The sequence below is a fragment of the Podarcis vaucheri genome (genome assembly GCF_965113315.1).
Source record: "Podarcis vaucheri genome assembly, chromosome: 1".
NCBI lineage: Eukaryota > Metazoa > Chordata > Lepidosauria > Squamata > Lacertidae > Podarcis > Podarcis vaucheri.
In genome coordinates this window covers 64,021,990-64,048,168 of record NC_138759.1, presented here as the reverse complement: position 1 = coordinate 64,048,168, position 26,179 = coordinate 64,021,990, and the positions used below count along the sequence as shown (strand labels likewise).

Genomic DNA, 26,179 nt, shown 5'->3' with positions numbered 1-26,179 from the left:
TCTTCCCAAGCGATGTGTAAAAAAATTCAGAGACACCGTTGATGGAATCTTTCAAGGAGTTGGAGATGGTCTATGTTTCACAAGCATATAGTAAGGTTTATAGTACAATAGCTTTGTAAACAAGCATTTTGGTTTCCCTGCGTATATGGAATTAAGTGCAAAAATGTATAGCTATACTTGGACTTAGAATTTAGATTGCAAGCTCTTGAGGGCAGAGAACTGCTTTTTGGTTATGTGAAACAGTTCCTGCTTTTAGCTTCCCATAGGAATCTGGATGGCCAGAGAAGCTGGCTGGACTAGATGGGTCAGTGGCCTCGTCCAGCAGGGGCTTCTTGTGTTTATATGGTAAGAGTAAAACACTCACATAAGAAATAGTACATGTCTTAGTCTTTAAAGTGCCACAACACTCTATTTTTTGTTATTTTGTTATTATTTACAAAAAGAAATAGGGATACGTGTCTCTTACTGTTCTTAGCGCATCATTTTCATGTGTTTAGTGGTATTACATTTTAAGTCTTATATAAAAAGACAAGCTGTAACAAACCAAAAAGAAGATAAACTGGAGAAAAACCAAGAATAAATACACTTAATAGTGTAATGCTATTCTTATCTGCTCAGAAACAAGCCCCATAGATTTAAACTGGACTAGTCCCAGATAGGTGTGTTAAGGATTGCAGCCTTGGGGTTTTTTTTTTAAAAAAAGGAAATGTATGCACAATGTGTTATGTCACCTTGGAAGAGGGCTAGAGACAACAGCACCTCCTTTTGTTGCGTTTAGCATTAGTCACCTCTATTATTCTGTGGAAGGTTAGAAAAGTGATTGGGAAATGCAGAAAAAATTGTGGGATAAATGACTTGTGCAATGGAAAGATGTGTAACTACCACACAAGCCAATCAGGATGAATGCACAATAAAGACCAGGTATTGCATGACCTCCATGTAAGTTTTGTGCAAGCAAATCAGAATGAATGGTCAATAAACAGATTTTTATTGGTTGTAACTTAAATTTTATCTTACAACGTTGTGGTTGACCAAGACCTGGTTTCCTGTTTTCTGCATCTGTGTTGTGAACCTAACTTCAACAGATTAGCTGCATATGTAGGAAAGCAAAACAAAACATTTATCTTATGGGAAATTGTAGAGGGAAACCCAGCAATGTGGTCACTGCTTTTTATTTGCATCCAGTATTCCAGCATTTTTGTTCCCATTTGTGCAAAAGCAAGCCAACTTTTCTGGGATTGCATCCAGAATACAAATGGAATATTTAGGATATAAGCCTGAAGCCACTTTATCCTATAAGATTCATGCATTTCAATAGATGTGTTCCTTGCTGTTTTGACAACTGGACTGTCACTTTGATTTCATGTCTTCTTCTGGAGACAGAAAGTAAGAAGTCATTGCAGGTTTCTTTTTAAAAAATCAAGTTGAGAGACAGAAAGAGACTGACCAAATAAGAGTTCTCTTCAGTATATGAGCTCATTGTTTCTGCAATTATCCAATTTGCTTTGTCTTGAGTTCTGCCATGCCACCCTGCACTTAAGCTTACATCTCAGTTTAAAGGTCTGATAACTGAAAAATAAGGGACGCGGGTGGCGCTGTGGGTTAAAGCCTCAGCGCCTAGGGCTTGCCGATCGTAAGGTCGGCGGTTCGAATCCCCGTGGCGGGGTGCGCTCCCGCTGCTCGGTCCCAGCGCCTGCCAACCTAGCAGTTCGAAAGCACCTCCGGGTGCAAGTAGATAAATAGGTACCGCTTACCAGCGGGAAGGTAAACAGCGTTCCGTGTGCTGTGCTGGCTCGCCAGATGCAGCTTTGTCACGCTGGCCACGTGACCCGGAAGTGTCTCCGGACAGCGCTGGCCCCCGGCCTATAGATGTGAGATGGGCGCACAAACCCCAGAGTCTGTCAAGACTGGCCCGTTCGGGCAGGGGTACCTTTACCTTTACCTTTAACTGAAAAATACTTATCAGCAGAACAGCCCTGCAGAGTAGCAGCTGCTTTGCCAGCTGGAGATAAAGTGCTCTAGGTATTATTGCAGATGCTTTGAGATTTCTGGCAAGTCTCTAAAGGCAGTGCTGGCACTGCCCTCTTCACAGTCAATGTTGTCACTGCCTTGTTTACTTTCACATCAAGACAAAAACTACAGGAGATCACTTTATAACTGATCTGTTTTAAGCATACAGCTTTATTATCTTAACTCCCAAGTTCATTTGTTTTGTTTTGTTTTACTTTATTGCCTTTCTGTTCCTAAATTCCTTCTGCTGAACTATAGAACGGAACAAGACAAAGCATTACATCTCACAGAATACTAACCTCCCTCAACTGAGGTAGTGTAATGTTGTAGCTAAGAGGAAGTATTTGGTTCAGATTTGATTTTACCGTCATGAAAATTCCACCTTTACCTTATAATAATAATAATATAATAATTTATTATTTATATCCTGCCCATTTGGCTGAGTTTCCCCAGCCACTCTGTGCGGCTCCCAATTGAGTGTTAAAAACAATACAGCATTAAATATTAAAAACTTCCCTAAACAGGGCTGCCTTCAGATGTCTTTTAAAAAGACTCAGCCTCCATCAACAATATCAAGATAATGATGTCAACCTACCTTTACATAATAAATATTGATAGAGAAGCATGAAGAGTACGTTGAACATTTCAAAGCACTATATAAATATATCAATCTCTAATTAGTTTGTAAAATACACTAATTTCTAAAATATTTAAATATGTAATTTCAAAAATATTATTGAAATTTGTGTTTGCATTATCTTGTTTCTAGAGCTACCAACAACCAAACTCGGGAATCCTGCATAAACTGTGTTTGACCTAGCAGGGGGTAGAATGCAACTGACCTTCCTGATGTAAACATTGCTTGCAATTGAATGCTACAAGCTGATGAGCTGCTCAGCATATGTGCACAATCAGTGCTATGATCACAGGTAAACACAGTCTTTGCAATGAGGGGTCCTGTACCTTTCGTTGCAGTGTGGTTTTATCCTGTGGCAATGTCCTTGTAGTTCTACATAGTTCTACACCAGTCTCTCACCTTTCACACCCATGCAGAAAATCAGTCTTTGTAGTAGCAGAAAGCTTTTCATTCAGGAAAAAAAATAAATGGCATGTTGGTTTGAGCCTATGTGATAACTCATAATTGGATAGCAGTCATTTTCAAATGTTGTTTTTTTTTTTTTGGAAGCTTATATTAAGTTTTTTGGTTAGAAGATCAACAACAACAGACAAGCTTCTCTGAAAATTCAAATTTATATCACACTCTTTCTCCCCAGAAGGAGTGCAGGGCAGCGCAAATTAATAAAAGGAAATAAAACAATTTGAAACAGCACTGTAACATATCACTGACATTAGCTGCATGTACTAAGGTGTATGGGAAATCTCAACAGGACTATACCATATGAACTAACTGTACATCCTTGAACACATCACAGAATACTTTGTAATGTCCAAGGGTCAATGGCTAGCTTGGAATGATTCCTTATTCATTCATTCATTCATTCATACATACAGACAGACATACAATTAGTTATCTGCTGCCACTTTGGGCACAGAATACCCAAGATGACTCACAATATCATAAAAACACAGTGAATATAAAATAATCAAAACTCCCAAAGGCAGCAACATTATCAATTATTTTAAAAGGCTAGTTAAAGCACTTAATGAAGACTAATAGAAGATTATTCCTTGCCAAATAATCTGATATGGAAAGGGAACCTAGATCGCAGTAGGCTTGAACATTGCTGGTGTTGAAAGACATGCATTGTATAGGCATTATGGGAGTGCACAGCAAGAAGTCAGCAGTATGCTTGCAGCAACAGCAAGAGCAACCCAGGAACTTCAATTCAGCCTGGACCCTGAAATTCAACTTTCTCTCTCAGCACAGTTGCATTGTGCCATTTTTAGATAACCATCTCACCGGAGAAAACTTTTCTTCTGACCTCCTTTAGGCATGCTACCATTATAAGCACTACATATTCCCTGAGTACCCAAAAGCTTCTTATTGCAGTTAATTAACTACAGTTGCCTCATCACCCATTTCTAGAAGAAAAAGGAAGGAGGCAAGCATTTTCTCCACTTTGTACAGGGCAATAAACTGGCTCAACCCCCCCCCCCAAAGTTTCCTAGGGTAACAAATTATATTTATTATACCTTTATGGCATCAGAATATATGAAACTATAAATAGCTTTTTCTGGGTATTAAACACCCAAATTCCTGACTATTGCAAAGTCCATTAAAATTGAGTGCATACTAATATTATGGATATGTTTGCTGCTAATAACAAATCCAAAAGAAAATTCAGTAAACCGGTTCATTAACATCTGTATGATATTTGTTAAAAAAAAAAATTTCCTCATGGAATGAAGAATGTTTTCTCCTTCTAGGTTCTTACATATATAGTTTTGATATAGATTCAATTTTGGTCATTGATCATCGTTAGACTACTAATCTTGTTTCTGTGTAGCAACTGTAATAGACTGAGAGAGTGTGTTCTCCTTCACGGAGAGCACGTGTTGCTGTGGGACCGTCAGGACACTCCAAAGTTGTGGGGCGGGCTAATTGATCGTTGGCCACTGATGCAATTGGGCTTCCCTTGTTCTAGGGAAGAAGTCAATGTTGCCATTTATTGATTGACAGCCAGAAATGCTAAAACTCCTTGCACGAGGCTAGGGCTTCCTCTTTTCACCCATGCATCAGATTGCCCGCCCCCCCTCCCTAGAATTAGGGTTGTTCACTTTGACCTTCCTATGCCTGTCATGGGGTCATCTGCTCTTGGGGCAGGGGCCCGGTAGGAATTTTGTCCATCTGGCTGATTGGCTGGGGCCATTTGGTTTTTGTCTACTGTGTAGCAAATTGTCACAACTTGTAAGGTTGCGGGTAGGCATTGGTTTAGGGTTTGGTTGGTTGAGGGGCATGGATTGCGTATGCCTGCCCCTCTAATGCTGCTCCTGCAAGGGATTCCGTTAAAGGAATACAGGGGCTCACTATTGCTTTTATCCACCCTGTCACGGGGCTCGGGCCACTGCAAGAGCTCCTGGCTGCATTTGGGGAGGGCTGAGGGCAGGTTTCCTGCTCCGTCGCTACCCCCAAGTGTATTCCCCTTTTCTGACTTTCGCAGGCGTGCAGAATGTGAGTCTGTCCCCCAGGGTGGGGGCAGATAGTCGCAACCAATGCCTAAGCAACCACTCACATGTTTGTATTTTAATAAAGTTGTGGCTAAAATTATGCCAAAAAACCTTAAACAAAAAATTTGGTGTGATGTGGGAGTTAATTGGGGTGGCCCTGGGGACCTTGACACACAACAAGCCTTGTGTCATATGCTTCCTCTTCCTCCATTTTTTTTTTGCGCCCTATAGAACACTTCCTGTGTTCAATAGACCACAGTTGCAGCTATATCTCTATTTACAAACCAGAGTATAAACCCTTCTTTGGGAGTAATAAGAAAATGTAGTTTATTAACCATGGTAGCAGTGCTGAATCAAATGCAATGCCTGTTTTCAGGGTACTTTATTAGACAAATATTCTCAGATTTGAACTGGGCCACTGAGAGCTGCAGTTGTTTTTATTATTATAACATTTTATTGTTTTCTGCTATGTTCTTACTCTTATGTTGAATTTGCAGTTTCAATTTTTACTGCATTTTTATACCTTTTGGTTGTCTTTAAATTTTTAAGCTGAGGTGTTTAACTGTATCAGAATGAACACATTTAAAAATAAGGCATGTCAACTAACAAAACAGAGCCTCTCAAAGCAAATGTATGTAATGAGTTCTGCTACAGATGACAACCCTAGATGGAGTTGCGGTAGCCTACACATGGGACCTATACATAGGCCCTGAATCTCAAATTTTGGAGTACTGTCTGACCACCCTGTTTTGTAATACAGTGGTACCTCAGGCTAAGTACTTAATTCGTTCCGGAGGTCTGTTCTTAACCTGAAACTGTTTCTAACCTGAAACACCACTTTAGCTAATGGGGCCTCCTACTGCCGCCGCGCCGCCGGAGCACGATTTCTGTTCTCACCCTGAAGCAAAGTTATTAACCTGAGGTAATATTTCTGGGTTAGCGGAGTCTGTAACCTGAAGCGTCTGTAACCTGAAGTGTATGTAACCCGAGGTACCACTGTACTGGGGACTCTCAGAGACGCGATTTTGGATTAGGCAATCATTGTTCTGACACAATAAAACTATATTTGTGCAAATCAAGAAATTATTTGTGGACTGCGACGCATATGTATAAATGAGAAAAAGAAATACAGTTAAACAGGGGGTAGAAGCTTGCAAAGAACAAAATTATCATCATAAATGCTGTTGGAACCTGAATTCCAGACAACATTACTGCATTATTTTACATGACAGAAACTACACTATTAACACATTACCTCCATCACAACTGGGCAAACAACCCAGCAGAGGGTCATTGAACATAGTGAATTCTCCAAATGGCTCCCAATTACAGAAACACCTGTGCCTGTAATTTTATGCTAATCCAATGGAAAATGCAATGTTCAGCACTAAGAATCTGCATAATTTCTCATTTATTACCTGTAGAGTGTTAGTTCATTGTTTTCAGATTTTGTTGCTGTTTAAAGAACATCATTTCAAGGGGAGCTGAAAGGACATACTCGAAGCCCTTCTACGTGTGCAGTTATTGACACTCAATCTTTCTGTATCGACATGTGAAGATATACTTGGGAGAACACATGATGCTGACATAAAAGGGAGAACAGTTGAAAGATAAATGCAAACATTTACAAAAGCCAGCTCCCAAGCTCAAGGGGGTATGTCGCTCCTGATAATATACACCACCTCCTCTGAACACAGAGATTGCCAACAACCAACAGCAATATGTTGAGAAGACAGTGACAATGGTAAAGTAATTGCTTCATGTGATTATCCGTGGGGATTTTTTACTGTAACTGGGTGGGTGTTCCCACACCTGCCTGCAGCTTCTGTCACTTCTTAACTTTTTGGCTGAAATATAACAGGGACATAATATTCAGCGGAAGAAAGGAAACACAAACGCAGCTTCTCTCTCACTTTCACAGCAATCTTAGTATGCAAAACCCATGGGTCGGAAGGAGCAAGGTTAACAAGTTCATTGATAACCTAAGAAGAAAGCAAGTCTCATTAACTTGCATTTGCTTTGCTATGCATCTTGATTTTTATCCCTGCTGGATTTTGAAGGGGAGGCAAATGTTCTTCTGTCATGTAATTGTGCTCCTTTAAAGCCAATTTAGCTAATGATTCAAGCACTTTCCTAAGGACAGAACCATCTGTGATGATACAATGCAAAGAGAAGGGTGGGCTGGTTGACTCTGAAATATGCTAGCTTCATCCAGGCTACAAACTCAGGCTCTACTCCCTTGGTGAGTGTTCCAAACATCAGATGGTGCTGGGGTCACAGTGCAGAGCCAGACATGAAGAGGCTCCTGTTCAGAAGATCCCCAAAAGGCCACAGACTCATGAGAAAATCATGCCCAGGCTCTCTTGGAAACCAGTGATGCTTCTATAGATTTATTCTACTGAAGAAGAGGCACTGTCATGCAGCAATGGGGGAGATTTGTTTTTGTCACATTATACGATATACGATATCTTTATTGTCATTGTCCCATGCAGGGGGACAATTTGTACAGTATGAACCTACACAAATTCCCAAAACAATATGCAGACCAGGACACAGTTCTCCTTGGAAATGTGCACATCTCTGGGTTTTGTGATGCCGTTTTCTCTGGCCCACCACGTCAAGTTGAGAGCAGTACATGTGAAAAGGATCTAGGAGTCTTGGTTGACCACAAACTTGACGTGAGCCAACAGTGTGATGCGGCAGCTAAAAAAGCCAATGCAATTCTGGGCTGCATCAATAGGAGTATAGCATCTAGATCAACGCAAGTAATAGTGCCACTGTATTCTGCTCTGGTCAGACCTCACCTGGAGTACTGTGTCCAGTTCTGGGCACCACAATTCAAGAAGGACACTGACAAACTGGAACGTGTCCAGAGGAGGGCAACCAAAATGGTCAAAGGCCTGGAAACGATGCCTTATGAGGAACGGCTAAGGGAGCTGGGCATGTTTAGCCTGGAGAAGAGGAGGTTAAGGGGTGATATGATAGCCATGTTCAAATATATAAAAGGATGTCACATAGAGGAGGGAGAAAGGTTGTTTTCTGCTGCTCCGGAGAAGCGGACACGGAGCAATGGATCCAAACTACAAGAAAGAAGATTCCACCTAAACATTAGGAAGAACTTCCTGACAGTAAGAGCTGTTTGGCAGTGGAATTTGCTGCCAAGGAGTGTGGTGGAGTCTCCTACTTTGGAGGTCTTTAAGCAGAGGCTTGACAACCATATGTCAGGAGTGCTCTGATGGTGTTTCCTGCTTGGCAGGGGGTTGGACTCGATGGCCCTTGTGGTCTCTTCCAACTCTCTGATTCTATGATTCTAAGTTTATAATGATGAAGAAGCTTACTTATTCAGATTGTCCCTGAAGAAAGAAAATTGTATTTTTGATTCAAGCATTTGAAAATTCATTCCCCCCCCCCCCTCTTGCTTTCTTGGCTTACATAGCCCTTTCTGTCTTTGCTTCTAGAATCCTCAGATGCTGCTACTCCTTTCCAGATGCTGTTATCCTGCACTCATCACCGTTCCATTCTAGAATCAGCAGTGGTCAAGCCAAGACACACTGCTTGCTATAATTGTCATTTACATTTTTATTCTATCCATCTTAGGGTAGTGTACATGTCATTGTTGTCCATTTTATTCCCACAGTAACACTGTAGATTACAAAGGGACAATAGAATATGATTCCTGGTCCAAGGTCAGATCTTCCTAAACTAGCACTTTATCCACTGTATTATGCTGGGTCAATCCAGTATCTAGTTCCCATGCTTGGAGTGATGAGTCCCTCTTAAATGGAGTACTATGATGCAAGCTAACTCTGCCCATTAGCAAAAGGTACATTCTGTCAAATAATTTCAACTCTTCATGCTACCCTACTACAAGAAAACTCCAGTAAGCAACACCTGTGTGTAGATCACACATATACGTATGTGTTGCATAAATATTCACATCGTAAACCCATTTGAGGGTAGGCCATACCTCAATGGAAGAGCAATTGCATAGCATACAGAAGATCCCAGGTTCCATTAAAAAACAGATTCTTGCCCAAATGCTGTATGCAATGTAGGTGAATTAAAATACTGTCATTGCCACTAGCGAAGATGAAATCCGAGCAATATCCTCAAGCCAGAAAAAATATAGATAGGAAAAGTAAAATAGAGCAGAGGAATTACCAAAAGGCTTTTATGTAATGTTTTTCACTCTGCCTATAAATCTGATCAGATTTGTCACCTAAAATGCCAGCCAGCCTGATGATTTATTATACAGCTAAGAAACTTCCTATTACCCTACTGACATTTGTGCCATTAAATATTTGCCCTCTTTCCATTTTAATCAGATTTTTGGGGCTTTGTAAATTGTCTCTTGAAATCACAGTATGAGAGAAAAAATCCAGAGCAGCAGCAACAACAACAAAAAGTACCACCCAGAGTACTTTGCTTTGTGACTCTTCCTTATTACAGAAAATGCAGAAAAGGGGTAATGTAGTGTAACACCCTACATGCTCCAATATCTATGTTTTAAAGGACTATTTTTCAGAGTGGTATGTACTATCCTTCCAGAAATAACACAATATCCATTCCACTGATGTCTGATGGGTTGAAAGCAGCTGATATCAATGGGGAAAAATATCAAGTGTTATGGGAAGCTTTTTGTCAGTTTCACAAAGGGAGCTCTGGGGACTTAGAAGCACTCATTTCTCTTTACATTGCAAAGATTTCTATGCTTCCCACACAGCATCAGCAGCATTTGACAACATATGTGTAGAATCTGTCTTGTAAACTATATGAGATGAAAAAGTGGGGCTCATGGATCCGTGGGATCTCCTTCCACATGTGAAGGTATTTATTTGTAGTATATCCATGAGTGCCTTGACAAATGTGTGATATTCAAAACTCAAAAAAATGCATCTACCGTATATACGTTTATCAAAGAAGAAATGAGCTATATTATCACTAGAAAAATTCTATTTGTTTTGGTAACACACACACACACACATTCATCTTTGCAAAAGGAGCTAGTGTACACAGCAAAAGTGGAGAATCTACAGTGGTGCCTCGCAAGACGAAAAGAATTTGTTCTGCGAGTCTTTTCGTCTTGCAATGTTTTTCGTCTTGCGAAGCACGGTCCGTCACAACTGCGCCTCTTCAAGCGGCTTTAAAAAAAAAGTGCAAGACGTTTTCGTCTTGTGAAGCAAGCCCATAGGGAAATTCGTCTAGCGAAGCAACGCAAAACCGAAAAACCCTTTCGTCTAGCGAGTTTTTCGTCTTGCGAGGCATTCATCTTGGGGGCACCACTGTATTTCAAATGTTGTTAGACTCCAACTCCTATCAGCCCCAGGCAGCATGGCCAATAGTTGGGGATGCTGGGAATTTAACAATGAGAGAAACAGGCCATATGAATAAGTTAATTCTTCCGTAAACTCATGCATCTCTCCATTGAAATGGTGAATGAGCAACTACTCTGTAAATTACACAAAGCGTAAAATATGAAGCATAAATTCTCTTGTTTTCTGATTCCTCTGCTTGTTGAATATTCAAATCTACTTTGTGTTGTCAGACTCCCTTAATTCAGATCCCCTAAGAACAGATCCCCTAAGAATTACAGGGAAATCCAATTTACACCGCAAAGGCAGCATCTAAGGAGGCTTCCCTCTTCATTTCCCCTCATGATCTGAATAGAGATTTCATCTTGGAATAAAAACTGTCCCATCGCCCGCCATCTCAGAACAAAGTCCTCATGGGTGCCAGTGGGAATTCTCTCAACCACCCTTCCAAGGCTCATAGCTGGTTTGGCCCTGGCTTGTGGTAAGAGCAACAGTAAGCTTAGGTCCTAGAGAGAAAACCGGAAATCTCCATGTACTTTCACGTGTCCAGGGGACTTTTTTTTCTCAGAATCTGAAAGCATAGTGTTCCCTGAAAATGCCCAGCCACAATATAATAGTTTAAGGGATTTTTCTTGTTTGTTGGTTTTGTGCGGGGGTCACATGGATTTTAAAACTAGTAACCCTCTAACAGTTTTAACAACCTCACTGGCCTCCTTAAACATCATTTCTCCATGCTTAGTTGTTTAATAAATTGTAACCTTGCTTTGTACTTCAGATCAAACAAAAACCTGCTTTTATGTATCTGTGATATATACACACACATGCACACATATATACATACTCATTTCTCCATTAAAAGAGAGAGAATATCTGCAAGGAATATAAAGTGGCAAAAGCTTTAGTATGGTTGCATTGCACCTTACGTGACAGTACTAAAATTAGGGTAAACTTCAGATGATACATTTTCAGTGCTTCATTTCACTTTCACATAAGAGAGGGATGTTTTTCCCTTCAGGGCGAAATACTAAATGGGAAGATGCTAATGAAGTTCCATGGAGCTTCGCTGCTTAACTGCACACCTTCTTGTTGTGGTTTTGTTTTTTAAAAAGTCCACATTTGCCTTCTCCTGAAGAAAGTCTTATTCTATTTTCCTGCAGTTTTCATGGTCAGAGAAGATGTCCAAGAAATATGCATGCTATTTGTGCCTTGTCCCTATGACCTCCTGTAACAGCAAATTTGGAGTAAAGACTCTGTGCCAACTCGTGTTGTCAAGTTGCATCATGATCATAGGCTGACTTCAGTAGGTAGTCATGTCACAAAGCTACAATATGGCACATATATGGGAAGAGGCACAGGAATGTGGCAAAGGCAAAATAGAATGAAACTCACATTGCATTCCATTTTAGAATCATAGAGTTGGAAGGGACCATGAGGCTTGTCTGGTACAAACCTGCAGTGCAGGAACATTTTTGCCTAATGTAGGGCTGAAACCCACAACCCTGGGATTAAGAGACTCATGCTCTATCAACTGAGCTAGGCAGCCAAAGAAAAAACCTCACATCCCATTACATTTTGGATGAACAATATTGTGTTGAGGTAAAAAGAAAAGAAAAGAAAATCTTTAAAGATTTAAACATTGAATAGTATGTAAATACAGTCATACCTCGGGTTGAATATGCTTCATGTTGAGCACGTTTGAGTTGCGCTCTGCGGCAACCCGGAAGTAACGGAGCTCAAAATGATATCATGCGCATGCGCAGAAGCGGTGAAAAGTGACGCATGCGTGCGTAGACGTGCCGTCGCTAGTTACATTTGCTTCTGGATGCGAACAGGGCTCCGGAACGGATCCCGTTCGCATCCCGAGGTACCACTGTAGTTAACTGCAAGAAAAATAACCCACCCACCCCTGTTTATTATCCCTAACTAGAACCAGAGGGAAGATACAAAGGTCTGCTTGCAATGGGTCAAGCGACAGTTAAATTGTTGCACTTGTTCCCTGCTGCTGAGATGGCATTCTGGCTTTTGGCTGCCATATACAGAACAGTAGCGTCCAATTTATATTTAATGTTTGGGTATTTGGTGGGCAATCCATTCAAATCCATTAGTACACAGTTATAGGCTAATGAGAGTTTGGAATTCCATCAGAAATGAATTGATTAGATTGAGAGTCCTGGCTGAAAGGAATATAAGTCCAAATTCAGTACTGTTTGGAGGTCACTTTGGCGAACTGTGAATAGGTTCAGGAAAGGACTTCGGAAAGGTTCAAGGAAAGCTAGAAAGGCAGCTGGAAGATGAAGAAAACAGAAGCTGACATTTCCTAAGGCGGAAGCTAAGGAGGCTTGCAAAAAAGGGAGTGTGAACTTCTACAGCAGCCCTTGAGACAGCTAAGGCCATGGTGGCAGAAGGTGCGGACTTCTGGTGAAGACCTCAGTAAAGCTGAAAGGTAACTAAGAAAGGTGAACCCTGAACAAAGGGAAGACTTCAAGAAAAGTCCTCTTGAAAAGCCTGTGAGTTACCTGGGGGTGGAGTTAGGACTTGACTAAGGCTATTAAAGACATAGGGAAAGTAACTAGCTATCTTCTTGAAGCAACAGTAATACCATTAAGTAATAGTAACATCTTATATCTAATAATAAACCGAGTTTTATTTTACAGCCTGCAAGATTACACATTACATCAATAATATGATTCAATATATTATAAGCTCTGACTTACTTCTAAGCAAGTATAGTATTTTTTTGTCCTGTGCCTATACCCATCTACTTTATCTGAAAGTGGATAGGATGCACAGTAAATACAACTGTTTGAAATAAAATAGAAAATGAGAAATAAAACAGGTATTTGATTCAATTTGAAAACACCAGAGTCACAGTTTTTTTGAAAAAGTTGATACTAAGCAGTAAAGGTCTGGGCCACTAGCCTTCAAAAAGATGGTGGTTTGGAAGTGGGATATAAAGGTCTGCTTCACCTATGCCTGCCAGACACCTAGCACAGCAGTAAGAAATGGTAATAGATTGCAAGAGCAGTCACAGTTTACATGATACTTTTTTAGCTTTCAAGGTAAAGACGTTGCTGTAGCAGTCTCAGCTAGTAATGGTGCCAAAATGGATGGGCTTTGGAAGGTGACTTGAGTGCCCACACACTGACACTTGCTAGTTCTGCAGCTGCTCCTTTCCTTTCCCAAAAACTTTAGTCGCATTGTCCACACTGACAGGCAGCTGTTCTAGCTGGCAATGCTGTTGAAGCTGGCAGGCTTCATGACTCTTGGAATACTGAAATGAACGTGCTGTGGACATAAAAGTCTTTGGGATATACCTTTTCACCCCCAAGGTGCCCGAGGAAGTAGAGAAATCAGGAGTATTGACTACAGTCATACCATGGTTTTCGAACAGCTTAGTTCTCAAACCTTTTGGCTCCTGAACACCACAAACCCAGAAGTGAGTGTTCCAGTTTGCAAACGTTCTTTGGAACCTGAACGTCTGATGGGGCTTCCGGGGCTTCAGATTGACTGTAGGAGCTTCCTGCAGCCAATCAGAAACCGTGCTTTGGTTTCTGAATGTTTTGGAAGTCAAATGGACTTCCGGAACGGATTCTGTTGACATCCAAGTTATAACTGTACGTGTCCCAGGACTCCTTATGAATACTACATTAGCACATATAGCAATATCCCAAGCACCAGAACTCATGGGATATCTTTTGGGGATATGTGTTTTGGGAACTACATTTCACAGGGACATGATGGCCTGGGATACTGCAATTTCAGCATTCCAGATCCTTTCCCATAAGTTCTAAGCTCCCAGTGAGAGCATAACCTCTGTGTCCAAAGGAAGGGCCTACACTTTCAAGCCTAGCCAGTTCTGGTCCTTACATATGTAACACCTCCCTAGCTCCACAAATCATTTCATATTGTCTCATACATGTTACAATTTGACCTTTTAGGGAAAACCATTTATCCCCCTGTAGCTCTTTACTCATCTTTGTTTCCTCTCTTCCTTGTTCTTCACAGCAACAAATTCCTATACTTCTCATTATTTTCACATTAGGAAGTGACTCCTGAGAGAGAAAAGGAACTTCCCAGGAGAAGGAGACAGTCAAATATGTGTTGTCTGGAGCTAAAATTACCTTTCCCTCTGTATATCATACTAGCTGGCTAGACAGCACTCACAACCAAGTTGGTTTACATTAGACCTTCACATGGCAAAGTAATACCAAGGAATGGACGTTACTGATTATGCTCAGCTAATTTTCTTCAAAGAGTAATACTGCAATGTACTGTCTTGTACTTGAGAAAGTTAAGATGTACTGAAGTCCATAGAAATGAACAGGATATGTTAGATGCACTGTGGATGTAGACTGGTACCCAAGGCACAGTGTCTAAAGATGCTATTTAGATCTCAGTCTTGATGTTTTATGAAACAGTGTGGAATAGGAATCATTTTATCTTTCTGCAATATTTCTCCTGTATTTGTTTAGTATTTTGTTTAGCAAAATTATTTCTGTTGAATAACAGCCATTTAACTAATTTAATTAGATTCTTATTGTACTTTTAGTGTGAAAGCCACTAGAGAGTACAGACCATGTACAGATGCAGATTTATGAGTGTATTTATCACAGAGGCTTTGCAAATTACTCCACAATGTTCATGTTTCTGCTGACACTTAAGAATCTAACCCTTGCTCTTCTCTCATATATCCTCAGATACACCAATAACAGTTAGGCAGAGTAAAAAGCAGTCAAACACGGCAAAAAGTGTGGGTGGGGGGGGAGAAGAATCATCATGCCTAAACAGGGAGGAATTCTTGACTGAGAAAATGAATAGGGAATTACATTTCTAAAACATATTTTTGAAAACGGATATGTTGTTTTTTGTTGTGACTACAAAATCCCAACTGCATACAGTATGTCATAAACTGACATTTTAAAAAAATCAACTCTGTTCAGAAGCTATCATGACTAGAGATGGCACGGAGTGATTATACAAGTCATCTCACCTCACTTCCAATTTAACAAAGATAACTTGCGTAAAGGGAACACACAGACTCCAGCTATACAAAGTAAAGCTTAAAGCAGGGTTGGGGAACCTGTAGCACTCTAGATGTTGTTGAGCTACAACTCCCAGCAGCCCCATCCAGCATGGCCAATGGTCAGGGATGTTGGGATCTGAATTCCAACAACATTTGGAAAGTTACTGCTTCTTCTACTCTTAAACTAAAGGTAATATCAAATGGGTTTTCCACAATGTGTTGATATCAGTTTTTCAGTGCTGAGTGTTGACTGTTTATTTTACCCACATTCATTCCTAGGAAGACATGCAAATGTTACACCTGAAAGTTAATACACATTCATTTCCCAGGGAAGAATTGGAATTCTTAGGCCCACTTCCAAATTTCAGCAGCCTATGCATCTTATCTCAGGAACAGATAATAATTTGCATTTGCTCCTTGGTAGCGTTAAGAAGAATGACATGTCATCACTGCACAGCATTCCTCTATCCCTGCTCCATTTTCTTAGCTTTCATCTTTGGGTGGGCAGGAAAATGCTGAGTAATAGTCTTATTATCATTCACACATTTTATTCAACCAAATGTTACTGGAGGGAAGTAAGGGAGACATGGGAAGTGTTTCAGGTTAGTGGTGGCAGCCACATAATATTGATAGCATGTAGTTTGGGCCAAGAGACAAATAAGCATTTGTGCATTTTGACTTCAAAGGAGGAACAACAAAACTAATACAGTGGTACCCCGCAAGACGAACGCCTTGCAAGACGGAAAACCCACTAGACGAAAGGGTTTTCCGTTTTGGAGGCGCTTCGCAAAATGAATTTCCCTATGGGCTTGCTTCGCAAGACGACAGCCCATAGGGAAATCTCCGGGACAGCGGGGAAGCGCAGCGCGTCTTCCCCACTGTCCTCGGACCTCCTCCCGCCGCCGGGCATCGGAACGAAGCTCCGATGCCGGGCGGGGGGGGGGGAGGCCTCCTCCCGCTGCCGGGCATCGGAACGAAGCTCCGATGCCGGGCGGGGGGGGGGAATGTCTCCTCCCACCGCCGGGCATCGGAACGAAGCTCTGATGCCGGCTGGGGAGGGACGTCTCCTCTGGCCGCCGGGCATCGGAACGAAGCTCCGATGCCGGGCGGGGGGGGGACGTCTCCTCCCGCCGCCCAGCATTGGATGGCTTTCCTGAAGACTTGGGGTGGGAGGAGGGTTTTCCTTCCCACCGCCAACATTCAGAATGCTGTTCTGAATGTTGGTGATGGGGAGGAAAGACCCTCCTCCCACGCAAGCCCCGGGAACAGAGGGAAAGCACTGTGCGCCTTCCCCTCTGTTCCCGTACCTGTCCTGAAGGCTTGCAGTGTGGAGAAAAGCCCTTCTCCGCACCGCCAGCCTGGCAAGCGGTTTCCCTAGGAACGCATTAATTGATTTTCAATGCATTCCTATGGGAAACTGTGCTTCGCAAGACGAAAAACTAGCAAGAAGAAAAAACTTGCGGAACGAATTAATTTCGTCTTGTGAGGCACCACTGTACTTAGAAGGGAGAAGAGTGATCTTAAATAATCCCTGGCTCTGCTATCACTGACATGATGTGTATCTGCACACCAGCATAATGTGTGCCACATCTTGCTTTGGTTCAACAGCAGTACCACACCACACCCTGGGCCTGAGGTCCATAAGGCAGAACAGGGAAGGTATCTACAAATCTAACTATATTACCACGTTGCTACCATAGCACAAGGATTAAGATTAACAAAATGTACTCAAATGGTTCAAGGAAGTGCATCCACCCAGTGTCCCTGGCCCAGTTTTCCTGTATAGAAGAAAGAAAGAAAGAAAGAAAGAAAGAAAGAAAGAAAGAAAGAAAGAAAGAAAGAAAGAAAGAAAGAAACTAGGGAAATTGGAGAATCTGAACTATTTTGTTTTCCTTTGGAAGCAGTCATGATAATAAAAAAGCAATTAGTCACAGGCTAGTGAGCAGTTCTTTGTGCACAATGTTCTATGTAAAGCATCAGTCACACAGACTATCACACAGGGCCCCAAAGGCAATTATAGTCGACAAAGAAAATAAACACAAGTAGGTTAGAATGTATCAGAGCAGTGGTAGGACCTGTGGGTGAGAGGGACTGACGAGGAACAAACAGAAACAGATCACAAGGATATCTGGGACTTCTTGAAGGGATGGGTAGGGTCACAGTGAACAGAAATAATAAAAAATATACAGATAATGAGGGCACAACTTTCCTTAAATAGAAAACAGAGAGCACGTGATACATTTGTGTGTGTGTGTGTTTTTATGTTGTTGCATGCTACCCCAATCTCTGAGTGGTGCAAGATTCCAGGGGTTCCAGGCACTTACCCAGGGTTCGTGTTTTCTCTGGGAATGAGGCACAGCGGAGACTGTGGTGTCTTTATGATATATGGTTTATTCACACATATATGCAACCTGTGGTTATGATGGGAGGGGGTCACAGCATTCATACCCCAATAAAGTCCTACCACAGCCTTAGATTCCAGCAGAAATCAGGCCTGGCTCTCTCTCTCTGCCTTTTCAACCTGCAGCTTTTGCACTCAGCTCTTAGCTCACATCACAGCAAACCCTGTATTAAAAACTCAGGCTTTGCCCTTCTATCTAAGAGTTGAAGGAGGGGCCGCACCCATTTGCTATCTGATATAGAGTCCCCTTTCCCTTTATTCTCTTAAGGACTCATACTTAGTGGGCCATTACCAGGCTGGCCTGGCTATTCCAGGAATTAGAAGGGGACCCAGGCACCCCCAAACTCATAAGAATATATAGCAGCTCTTGCACATTAAGTGCTATGAGGAGGGCTTATAAAGCATGTTTGTCAAATGTTTTGGGAAGTCAAAACATATCACTTGACTTAGATTTGCAAGCCGCTAAGTATCCTGGGGCAGCATCCTGTCCATTTCCCATTTGAAATGGAAAGCTAACTAGGCACCCTTCATCACTGACTTACCATCCCACGGCTGTTCAGTCAGCTAAACCTTGCGTAAGTCCCCTCTGTTTATTTCAGGATAAATATAAATAATTGCCTAGGTAACCATTCATTCACAGGATGATGAATGCCATCACTTGTGCTCTTTGATTGCCTCCAGTAAAACATCCTTTCTGTGAAAGACTATCAACTGATGAAGTGCTTCAAATCACTGTTACTTTATCACTGTTTAAATCATAGGACCATGCAAATCTATTCGCAGTGGGCCCATGGAATTAGGGCTCACTGAGCCCTATAGTTATTCGGCTGTATGCAGGTATCATGCAAAGAATGATTTTTTAAGTAAAGAGAGCCAAAATATTGTATTATGTTTAACAAGGGCTACCCATTTACTATTTTATGTACATTCTGCACATAAGTATCTAGACACTCAGGATGATAAATATTCACTGCTCAATTTTCAAACATGGTTAATGAATGGTTAAAGGGAAATCATCTCTTTAAACCACCAGGAAATTGGATTTCCCTTCCCCTATGCTTTCCCATAAGCCTTTTTCTAGACCAGCTTTTAAAGACAATGAGATGAGACTTATTACATTAGCTGTCCATTGAAGGTCAAACTGGTTCAGGTGTCTGCTAAGGTTTTCAAATAGGAAAATCAAAAATAAGTTCCATTGGGAATTGTCAGGATTTCAGCTTCTATCCGTAGATTGTTTCTTAAATCATTCAGGACAAAATAAATTGAATTCCTGCATTGTTGATAGCCCACTTTCTCCACATTTTTATGGTCAATGATTCAACACGTTTCAGTTTAAATGATTAGACCTACAATCTGTGGGTGAATCATAAAGGTCAATCTGCCTGATTCATCGCTGAAAATTAATACTCTTTTCTAGTGAATGTTTTCTAGATGGTATCTTAATCAAGCGCCAGACAAAAGAGGAGTAATTCATCACGAGCCACCTTTCCTACTTTAATTTCTCTTTACGTTAGAACACAACTTTATAATACTGGATTAATAATACATGCATCATATAGAGATACCACATTAATACTCATTATATAAATCATTAATGAATGCTTAATAGCATTTAATTCCTTTTGGAGTTTGCTGGCAGTTGCATTAAGCTTTGTAATTTACAAACTATTCACACTTCCCTTGCAGCAATAGAGAAGGCTAATAATAATAATAATAAACCATTTGTATGATTTCAACATATGCCTTCATGTGGGTAACATTCAGGAAGGCTTGGCATTAGCCATGGTTTTATCTAGGGGTGCTGGCTCATGGGGGAATAAGCTGTTTTGGGCCCCCTTAGTATTTTGGGGGAGGGGGCCAGGGCCCCCCATTGTGTGGGGCACTCAGACATATGGGGCTTGGAGTGGATCTTAATATCTAATGAGTGAAATGGGTTATAAACATTTTAAATAATAAAAAATATCATGTATTTGACTTTATAGAAAACAATTCCTTTCCCAAAACAATATTTGCTCTTTCTCCTACAGCTAAAATATATACCTGGTGCTGTTTTGTATTCATCACAATTGTCAGGTAAGTGAGTGGAATTATTATTATTATTATTATTGGTTTGTGCAAACCAATGAAGCAGACTCAGTTTAGTACATTAGATCTATGCACTCCCTTTTGGATTCAGCAAATCTTGCAGATGTGATTGTAATAGTGGAAAGCATATTTCAAACTGGTTGCATTAGATGACTCTCGGTCCCTTCCAGCACTAAAATCCTATAATTCTGTGATACTCAGTTTATTTTTCACTCCCCATCTAAGGCAAAAAGTACACATTACTTTAGCATCAGAATGAACATATCCTGAAACCCAGGATTGAGGGGGGGGAGCCCTCATGGGCCAAACTGGGACCAGTGCAGGTCCAAATCTGGTTCATGGGTTGCCTGCCCCTGGCCTATACTACAGTGACTTCTTGGCTTTTCAGACAAGAGACCTTTCCAGCCCTTCCTGGAGATTTTGAGATTGAACCACGGACCTTCTGCATGTAAAACAGATGTTATATCATTAAAACTATGGTCCTTCCCCCATTTCATTGTGGGAAATTAAAATGGCATTCCGTACACTCAGAAGTGTTAGAATTCCTGCTCCATGATTTCAGTCATGGGATTGTTGTCTGTCACATGACGGTGTATGTTTTGACTCCACAGAGTGGGAAGTGACGGAGACAGGATGTTTGTGTTACTGTGTTCCATGAAGTGGGACTATTGTCCTTTGTCCTTTTTCTTTTTGCTGTCTGATGCTAGAGAGAGAGGGAGCCATGTTGCAGTGCTCCATGTGTGGTTATATGTAAATAAAGTAGAATAGCCAAAATGCTGAGTTGCTGAGGTCTGTCACGCAAGTTGCAAAGACTCTGCGGATCCCTAAGTGTGCCGGTGTCTGTTGGCATCGGTTGTTGTGATGTTAGGGGTAGAAGAAAGCTCTTGAAGCTCCCGAACGATCGACCAGGAAGGAGCGAACATGCCAGTCGGGCATGTGTCTCTACCAGGGTCCTACTCAAGTGTAGGCTGAACTCCTGACAAGAAGATGGGGTAAATCACCCCACCCCACCAAGAAGAGCTCCAGACAAGCATCAGGGGTGGGTACCGCCAGGGTGTTGGGGTCTCAGCAGCTGCAAAATGATGCCCAAAGTTTAAAAATGAATGCCAAGCGTTCTGCTAAAAGCCTGCCGAAAGTTCACATTCTGCAACATGAGGCACATAATGTTTTCCTTCTAAGGATAAAATTAATCTTACAAAGCAATGTGTCCTCATGAATGACACAGATATTAGACATAAGAAACAGGCCTGTAATAAATAAGATATTTCTGGGTTCTTGCTGACAGGGTGTCATAGCAACAGCTTGAAGTTCTTGCCTAAGAGAAATATCTTCTTTAGAAATAAGGGACTTTGACATGTTTTGATAAGAGAGGTCACATGGAGGTAAAAAACCCCCCAACCTATACACATTAGGAAAGCTTCATATCTCTCTCGTATTGGAAACGAAAAAAGAACCCACCATGTAATTAAATTTATATTGTCTTATATGCTCTTCGGAGAAGAATGCTTTGTGCAAAAAGGTCAAACCATGAATTTAAATTGGGATATTATGATAAATGAAATGATCAGCATTGGTTCCAATTTTAGCAACCAAAGTGATTTCTTTTTTTAAAAAAATGATTCTAATTTAGGAACACTTCTTGGCCTCCCCTCAAAGGGAAATAATTATTGCCTGGATCTTCCTAGTAATGCCAGCTCTGTTGATCACTTGTTTCAAGAAGTGGTGATTTGGATCCAAAGGACGCGCCCATAGAGGGCTGGCCCTTTTACCTTATAGATCAGTGGCTAGAGCCACATAGATAACCATGAACCTATATTGCTGGAGAAGGGAAACTCTGATCCTAAACCTCTGCTGCCTTGTGGAACATCTTCGGGAGAAGAAAGGGCTAAGGAGTAAACCCTACATAAATCCAGAGCTGAGTCCGTGAGACACTTGGATAACATCCTGTACCGCCTCCTTCCAGCAACTCCTGCAGCCAAGCTGGTGCCAAACATATCGTTCTGCTTTCCTTTGGACCACATCAGTGAGGCCGAGAGGGGGGTCTTGTCATCTGGGCAGCCCTGGGGAGGTAACTTCAGTATTGCTGATGCAACAACACCAACACAGAAGGCAGCAGTACAGGTCTCCAGCAGTTTGATGTCACCCCATTGTCTCTCAAGACAGACAGGTGCCAACATCAATAATATTGATGGGGACTACATTTTTCAATGGATTTTGACTACTGTTGTGCTAATTACTTTCATTTCTACAGAGTCTGTGCAGGAGTGAGTGATCTAAAGTTCTGTCTACATTCTGATGTGTTCTCAAATGTCCTTTTTGTGGGGAGCTTACAGTACCAATAGGATCCATAATGGCACAAGAAATGACAAGTTCTAGGCAAGGGATCTCTCTCTCTCTCTCTCTCTCTCTCTTTCTCTCTCTCTCTCTCTGTGTGTGTGTGTGTGTTGCAGCTTTTGCACCTAGGTCAGATATGCATTCCCTGCCCCTTCATAATATGTAGCCTTGAAATGGATCAGAAAAATTTAGTGACTCAATGACCACTTTTCAGCCTTTTGCCTTTTTCAGCCTGAGGGTGACATACCCTCATAGACAAGCTTCTGGGAGCCGACTGCCAAGTGATGGGCAGGGGCCAGAGGCAAAAGTGGTTGGAACAAAGGATGCGACTCTAATCCTTATACTTTATCTAGACTCCAGAGAACAATTCAGGTATGTAGAATTGTAATAGAGTTGTGACTGGAGAGTAATATATTATTGCAAAAAAAGGGGAAAAAAAAGAAAAAAAGAAACAGAAAAAAAGAAAAGAAACTTGCCAGTTCTTATTCTTTCTGAGATCATAGTTCATACATTTTGTCCTGAGTTTGTTAAACATTTTAAAAAATTCTCTGCTAATGTCAATTCAGATAAAGTATATTATTATAGTACACATGTTGCATTGAGTGAGCCTTCGGTAAGAGAGTCCTATGTAAAAGGAGAGCAACTCTCCTTTTGCTAGAGGGTAGAGGAAATAGGGGGTGACAAACATGAAGTAGTACCATAGTGGAAATTCCCCCCAGTGGCACAAATAGGGGCATTTTTTCAGAGTGTCTAGTTTTATGGATGGGGGGCAGGGCAACCTATTTGCAGTGGGATAGTGAAGAGAAATCCCTCATGTGCAGTCTTCCCAGTAAGCATCAACGCCATGGCTAGGCCAGTAATTCATTAAAGACAATACATAGCTGCACACTGAGCAAACATCTTATTCGGCCTTAAGGCTGCAGTCCTATGCACACATACATAAGGCATGCCACTTGCTGGAGAGTGGGCTGTATGAAACTATGGGCACAACAGGATTTTATATTTATTTGCAGCACAAAGAAACTAGTCAGAGACACCTTTTCAACAATGGACCTGCCATTAGTAAGCATGCCTGAGAACCAAAGGACACAGAGATAGGATGGCTGTCACCCATTGCCAAAAATCTCTTATCTCCTTATGCATACTTTCTAAGAGAAACACACACTGACTCCTACACCGTTGCCCAAGCAGATATTGTCAATGTAATATGCATTTCAACCTATAAATGATATGTAAATTTGACACCGAGAAAAGCCCATGATTTGGTAACTGGATGGATAATCCCTTGAAGTTATGATATTTACAAGGCAAGGCATACACTGAAGGTTAAGCTGCTTCTTATCAAAAGTGACAGGATTCATGAGCACTGAGACTCTGAATTCTGTGTCACTTTTTTAAAAAGCACACGTATGCATTAAAAAAGCAACACCTGAGTCATATACACTGATGGAAAGGAAAAGCTTGCACAATTACAGCTGGGGCTAGTTAGCTTTTAATAGGAAGACAAAGTCAAGGACTACATACATAACAATGCCTGTCATCATGAAAGTGTTCTGTGATATAATTCCATTGCAGAAGGTATAATTCTGGCTCAAACCACGATTCCCTGACAACCTATTTCACAGTAGCGAGTTTTCAAGGGTTTTGTAATCATGGATAATGTACAGATTTACAATATTGAGGTGTCCATGAGTAGAACAGCAGGATTATGACCCATTATTTTCCCTCAGACACATTCATGGCATGTACCAGTATGAGCAATATCTCTGAAAGAGATAATATTTTTTGGTGAATGACGTTAAGTAAACATGTTGAGTATATTAAAATCTACCTGTTAGTGATTGCTAACCCTGGAGTGTGGCTCTACAAGGCTGTGACCAGAAAACGTTGCTAAGAAGAAATTTAAAGTAAATTTAGGAGCCCCTCCTTTGTCTTAACACCTGAGGAATTCCAAGGGGAGCAACGTTTCGGAGTCATGATGCTGGACTAGCAGCTCTTATGCTTTTCATGAGGTGCCTTTGGATTACCTTGTTCTCATCCCAAAATAAGTATTAATAGCAGAGTGTCATTAATAGCAGAGTTCATGTCCATGATTCCATTGAGGCGAAAAAGGGATCTCTGATAACATTCACAGTAAAAGCAGGAAGAGGAAGAAGGATCACTGGCCATGTGAGCTGCTGGCTACACCACTCAGCATTATTGTAAAGGAGGAAACACATGTAGTGATATGCACGCATGGAGCTTCTCCATGTGAGCAGGTTCTTGCCTGCATGGAGGAGTAAGCTACTTTTCCACAAATGCCAAATGTTCAGGCCCCATAATATCCAGTCAGTGCATCACAGGTAGGGCTGTCCTGAATTGACAAGGATCATTTCTCAGTCATTAGAAATTACAGTGGTACCTTGGTATGCACATGTCTTGGTTTGCAAACATTTTGGATTACAAACACGTCAAACCCAGAAGTGTGTGTCCCGGTTTGCAACCTTTTTTTGGATTACAACCCATTTTTATTTTTTTATTTTTTTTGGATCATGAACAAAAAAAATTTGGAGGCCCCATTGGCGAAAGCACACCTTGGTTAACAACCTGTTTGGGTTTACAAACAGACCTCCGGAATGGATTATGGTTGTAAACCAAGGTACCACTGTACCTTATTCAGTTACACCAGCCCTGCGAATCTTTTCCCCACTCATAAGGTAAAGGTAAAGGTACCCCTGCCCGTACGGGCCAGTCGTGTCCGACTCTGGGGTTGCGTGCTCATCTCGCTCTAGAGGCCGTGAGCCGGTGCCGTCCAAAGACACTTCCGGGTCACGTGGCCAGAATGACGAAGCTGCAGCTGGCGAGCCAGCACCAGCGCAGCACACGGAAACGCCATTTACCTTCCCGCTATAAAGCAGTCCCTATTTATCTACTTGCACTTAAGAGTGCTTTCAAACTGCTAGGTGGGCAGGAGCTGGGACCGAACAATGGGAGCCCACCCCGCCGCGGGGATTCGAACCGCCGACCATACAATCGGCAAGTCCTAGGCACTGAGGTTTTACCCACAGCGCCACCCGCGTCCCTCATATGTTCACTTAAAACAATGGAGTGTACATATTTGCACATCCCTACAATGAAATCTGAATGACCCAAGTTAGTAAGCAAAGGGGTGGGTGTACAACACCATGAAATTCCCTGACTGTCCAGCCTGGAGTTGTAATGTGCATACTCAACTTGAGAAAATAAGTGGGACTCGTCTATACTCCATGAAAAAATCCTTAAAGTTATTTATTTTGTAGTGCTACAACAGAGGATTACTGACACAGTGATGGCAATTGCTGGTATGTTTGGGGATTATATGCAGCTGCTATTACACCACCACCACTAAGGCACCAATGGTTGCTACTATATGTTACTGGATTAGTGAAGCATTTAAAATTATTGCAAGTCTTCTGCACTGCCGCTTGATTCAAATTATGCTTTGCATTACTGCATTTCAGTAATAACCAAGTCCTAAGAATGCAATGGGATAAAATTTCAGTCATGACCAATTTGTCTCATTACTTTCAGCTGCAATTAGTGGCAACTGGCCTTTGCAGGAATAGGAATTATATCAGTAAGCTCTGTTGAACGGTATATTAATTACAGGCAGTATCAATAAGCAGCATACCAAATAGGAGAGATTATGTACTATAACAGTTAACTATGCAGATGAGGCTTCTATAAGAGCAAATATCCCAAATCTTCTTCAGCAACAAGAAAAATAGTAAAAAGTAACTTCAGTGACAGCAAAGATAGGCTTAGCATTACCTTCAAAATTCATCCTAATCTTTCAATGAATTTAAAATCCTTCTTAGTTCCAGTTTGATGGACTTTCAGGACACACTCTCATTTTTAAAAAAGAAG

The 26,179-nt window shown here is 41.4% G+C and overlaps 1 protein-coding gene across 4 annotated transcripts in view; it reads right to left on the bottom strand.

The window, feature by feature from the left end:
* LUZP2 (leucine zipper protein 2) overlaps positions 1-26,179 on the bottom strand; it is a 325,887-nt gene that overhangs the window by 26,109 nt on the left and 273,599 nt on the right. The gene's annotated exons all lie outside the window — the stretch shown is intronic.